Raw genomic sequence first — 5501 nt, 5'->3', positions numbered from 1 at the left:
AGCCAGTGAGAAGCCTCACCTGATTGTGCACGACAACAGTTAGTTATGGATTTCAGAACACGAAGAGGCTATGTAAAATTGTGTGTATTCCAGTTTTAGCAAACCACTTTCTCACCTTGGGAGGCCAATTTCACACCATGAGATAGAAGCCTTAAAAGTGAAAGGCATGAGCTTTGAGGTCGGACCTGTGTTAGAATAAAGACTGTTACATCATGGCTGTGGGACCTAGCTTAGGTAACTTAACCTCTCTGGGCTGAAGTTTCCATTTCTGCCTTGGAACATGTCCATGGGAAGGCAGTCCCGGAGGAGCAGGCTCATTACAGAGGAATGGGAGTGGTAGATGCAGAGAACTTTCCTACAGGTAAACCTTTTAGGAGAGCATCTTTCAAGCTGCCTTTGCTCAGCGTTTGGTCCGAGGGAATGTAATTTCAGAAATAAAAGAGTTTTGTGGGCAATCTATTTTTGGAAATACTGTGTCCCCAGTGAGACTGATAAAGAACGTCAAGGCAGCGGCAAGCTTTCTGAGAACTCGTGGCAGAAAGAAATGAACTTTGCCCGGTTTCCCCCAGGTTTTCCCTCAGGGTTTCCCACGTTTATTTCATTAGGATTATCACCCTCCCCCCAAAAACAGTCAAGTATATGGGTTGGTAAAAAAATGGCGCAGGGAAAAGTCTCCCCCTCTAAGTAGAGTGATCCCCCACCCAAGTCCAGCATTTCAGATGGACTCCTCCTTAGATTTTCCTGTGAAAATGGAGACGTGGCACAGGTCATCAGGCTGTACCAAGTCACTCACATCCCTTTCTGAGAGAGCTCAGGCAACCTTGGAAGTGACTCTGAAAGGACCCAGGGCTCAGTCTCTTGAAGGATCACTCGTGGGGGCAGGGGGGGGGAGAGAGAGAGAGAGAGAGAGAGAGAGAGAGAGAGAGAGAGAGAGAGAACAGTAGCTTATGAGTAGATTAAAAGGACATAATTAATTTAGAAGCCCTACCCTGATTAGAAAGGATAGTTGTGGAAAGATCACTAAAGGATAATGTTCAGACTCAATTTGCAATAATTGTACATTTCTTTCACCAAGACACATATCTGATATAATCTCCTAAATCCCCAAATACACATAAAACAAGGCTCAGTAAATGACATCAGACAGGATAGGATAAAGATACTGTTTCTAAAAGGATTTGGTTCTAAATCAAAATGCACAGAGGCAAACCTCCCTACCTGTGAATTCGTTTTGTTGAAAGCATAATTTCTGTCTCATTTTTAGTAGAAAAATTTCAAGTGTAAAAATCTGGAGCAATAGTATAACAACCAGCTACCTGAAATTATCAATATTTCTCTATTCTTGAATCCTATATGCAAATATATTTAAATATGCGTGTACCTATATTGCAGGGTTAGTTTTTCCATATTAAGTTGCAGACATCACAGCACATCATCTTAAATATTTAAGCATGTATCTCTTACATAAAGGACATTGCCTCACACGATCACATGGCATTACCTTGCCTGAGAACATTAACAATAACTCTGTAGTTGCACCTGGTACCCGTTCCACAGTCAGATTTCCTGAGGAAACAGTCAAAGCTCATATATTGTGTTTAGTTATAGCAATTTACTCTTTGTAGAGATGGAATGCAGTTTTCCTGTCTAACGTTTTTCCTGGTCTAATAACCCTTGGATGAGACTAGTGTTTGTAGGTGTCCCACAGAGCGGCTTTGCTCTGTGTGCTGCTTCCTCTTCGGTCATTTAACAAGTTCTTCTATGCCCCGTCACTCTTGTAAACCAAGAGCTAGGCTTGTACATAGGAAGGACTTAGGTCTAGACTACCTCAGAGGTGGGCTTATTCTCTCTCTGTCTCTCTGTCTTGTCTCATCTCTGTCTCTCTCTGTGTCTATATTTATGTCTCTGCCTGACTGCCTTTCTCTCACTCTGTGTATGTGTCTGTGTTTTATGTCTCTGCCTGCCTGCCTGTCCATCTCTCCCACCTCTGTGTGTGTGTGTGTGTGTGTGTGCGCGCGCGCATCTGTGTGGAAGCCAGAGATCAACTATGGGTGTCGTTCCTCAGAGTCTCTCATTGATCTGGAGTCTACTAAGTAGGTTAGGCTGCATGGCCAGAGAGCTCCAGGGGTCTTCCCATCTTTGCTTCCCCAAGACTGGGAATTCGAATGTGCTCCATGATGCTCATCTTTTTGAATGTGGCTTGTGGGAACTGAACTCAGGTCTTCATGCTTGCAGAGTAAGTATTTTACTTGGCAAACTATCTCTCTGACTCTGTGAACTTACCCTTCTTTCTATTCTGCTCCCACATGACTATAAGCAGGGTTCGAGATACCCCCACCCCCCATCCCCATCCACACTCCAGTTGTTCAGGACGCCCATGAAGACTAAGCTGCATATATCTCAAAAGCTGTCATCTGTATGTGGGATATGTTCTTCTAGCTCGGCTGCTTTGTCTGGCCTCGATGTCAGAGGATTCGCCCAGCCTTGTAGAGACTTGATGTATCAGGCTCAGAGGAGAAGGGGAGGAGAAAGGGGGAGAGAATTGTGGGAGGGGGGACTGGAAGGGAGACAGTGGGTGGGACATAAAGTGGGTAAGTAAAAATAACTAACTAACTAACCAACTAACTAACTAACTAACTAACTAAATAAATAAATAAATAAAGGGTAAGCAGAAAAATAAAATGCTAAGGGAACCAGTCATAAGCATTCTTGCTATAGATATAATATAAGGTGATGATTATGTTAATTTGCTTGGACATTTTGCATAGGACACATATACTCAAGCATAATACTGCATACTGCAAATATATACATTTCTTTGATCGACTGTGTGTTAATAAAGCTGGAGATGTTAAAGCAAAACAACCTTTTGTGCTCTCTGTCTACTTTGAATTCAAGCAGGAGAAAAATGGCAGAACATCGACTGTGAGTGAATCAGTTTCCTTCTGTCAATTGCATCTGTATTTTTAAAATATGAAGCACTTCTAATATTAAACCAGCACTTGTTTACCCCAGAAATTTTAGAGAAATACAGTAAAGTGTCAAAAAAGAAAGAGAAAAAAGATCTTCACTGATCTCCCTTTTAGGTAGAACTACTAGCATTTTAATGTATCCACTCTTTTCTTTCCTACAAATTTCTATAGTAAATTATTCATTACAGAACATAAAACTTAGCCATATTTTCCAACTTAATTTTTAACAAAAATATTTTCCATATTATTTCAAACTTTTTATAAATTTCTAAAATGAATTGCATGGTCTTTCATATTGTGAAATTCTTACTGTTGAAAATTTAAGGTTTTTTTTTTCTGGGTATAAGTAGTGTCATGGAGAATATCTTTATCTAGATAAATATTTCTCTCCTTTGAAAATTATTTCCTCAGGAGAAATTATTGGGCTGAAAGGAATGGATTTTTAGAATTTATTTTCTGCCTGATTATCACAGTAAGGCGAGTTTATCATTGGCATGTAAAATATAATAAAACTGGGAAAGAAAAAAGTGTTCCGCATCCTCTGCCTAGAGGCGGATATTAGCGTTTTGACATGATTTCTTCTGATATAGGCAGTTATTTTCTTCCTTAGTAAGACTCAAGGGTAGGAACATTTTTAAGGTTTTCGATAATGCTGCCAAGGTTGCTTTCAAGCCTTTGGTTTATTCTTCTGGAAGTGTATGAGTTGCAGTCATTCTGAAAACACAAACATCTAAAACTTGTCAAGTGAGCTTGCTCATTTCCAAACTCTCTATACCTTTGCTGTGACTCACTGAAAGTTCATAAGCCTGCCGAGAAAGGGTGAGAAAAAAGTCCCGGACAAATATTACTTAGAAAACTGATTTCGGGTTTTGAGCTGATTGAAATCCTTGTTTCTGGAAGGTTGTCCTTGTTAATGTTGGCCATTGTGGAGCATTTGGACATGCTTGGTTGTGAGGTAGCTAGGGAGATCAGCTCACTGGTTTGGCTTGACCAAGACTGGCTACTGGTCACCTACAAATACAGGACATAAGGAAGTGGTAGTTTATTAGGGGTCTCCAGAGTGTGATGTACATGCCCATTAATATCTCTCTATACATCGGAGGATGCAAACAGGACTGATGCAGACTTGGGGTCCACCAAGCTTTCCCAGAGGATGAAAAATTATGATCCTGGGCTCCTGCAATTTGTCGTACATCTGGGCCAGCGTCCAAGTGAGGAATATGTCTTCTAATGCCAGGATGAAAAAAGTCTCCCCCTCCCTCTTCCTCTCCCCCTCCCTCTTCCTCTCCTCCTCTCTCTCCCCTTCCCCTCCCCCTCCCCCTTCCTCTTCCTCTCCCCCTCCTTCTCCCTCTTCCTCTCCCTCTCTTGTTCTGTTCTCCCACCTAGTTCTTGAAGCAATTACAGGTTGTGGTTTGCCTTGGAGTTCTCTCTATTTTGATGCTAATTCCACTCCCCCAAGGAGGGCTGCCTAGTCTAGTACTCAGGACTCAGGTGACCTTATCAGAAACTCCCATTTAATTTGTAAAATAAAGGCAAGAGTGCTTTGGGCAGGGGGAAGTGAAGTGGAGAGAGAGGAAGAGGGGGAGAAGAGAAGAAGCTGGAGACAAGGCATAGAAAAGGTGCAAGTGATGAGGGATCTGAGAGCTGGGAATGGGACAGTGTAGTGGTGGATCTGCCTGATCCAGGCGCCAGCTTGTTTTCATGTTAATTGAGTTGTGTTTTCTTTGTGCGGGCCCATTCAGGTTGGAGAGGTTACTGCAACACATTGGCACCCAACCTATCCATTAGAACTCAACTAACCTGAGATAAAAGTTTACTTCCCTTTCACCCCAGAATAGGGCTCTGGTAGAGATCTAGGCAAGAGTACTGGTGGATTTAAAGTTGATTGGGTCTGAGGGGTCTATGGAGAACTGCAGAGAGGCTCCCTGCCCCAAACCTCAGACAGAGAGCTACAGCCAAGATTATTGTGTTGTGTGTTCTTTTATGTGAGGGTTTGAGTGTAGGAAAGTGTGCGGCTGGGATGTGTTTCCGCCAAGATATCTAGCAGATATCTTGGGACACCACGCTGTGGACCTAGCAGGGTAAAAGACCAACAATACTCTTTTTTATTTTTATATTTTTACAACAACAATTACACTTGTTACCTGGCTACAGGTGCTGTTTTGGGAGTCTGGTGGAACCTTTAGGAGGTAAGACAAGGCTGGTGGAAGTAAGTCACTATCACTAGTGGAAGGTTTCTAGTTCTGGCAAGTGTCTGCTTCCTGTTCATTTCTTTATGGACAGCTACTGCCACCACAGCCTTGCTGCTCTGGACTGAGCCATTCCAACATGGCTTCTATGGTCTGATGGACTAGGATTATAAACCCAAACCAAACCTTCCCACCCTTAAGTCACCTCTACACCTAAGGCTCGGGAAATAACGGGGAAGAGAGGGTCAGAGAGTTTGCTGTGAGATTGTGTCTCTTAGGAATATCAGAAATTACACTCTGAAATCTCACCCACAAGTGGGATCTGAACAAGAAACTATAG

This window comes from Rattus rattus, chromosome 15 (assembly GCF_011064425.1).
Source record: "Rattus rattus isolate New Zealand chromosome 15, Rrattus_CSIRO_v1, whole genome shotgun sequence".
In the NCBI taxonomy this organism is placed as follows: domain Eukaryota; kingdom Metazoa; phylum Chordata; class Mammalia; order Rodentia; family Muridae; genus Rattus; species Rattus rattus.
The sequence above is the reverse complement of the archived record's forward strand: the minus strand, read 5'-3'. Positions refer to the sequence as shown.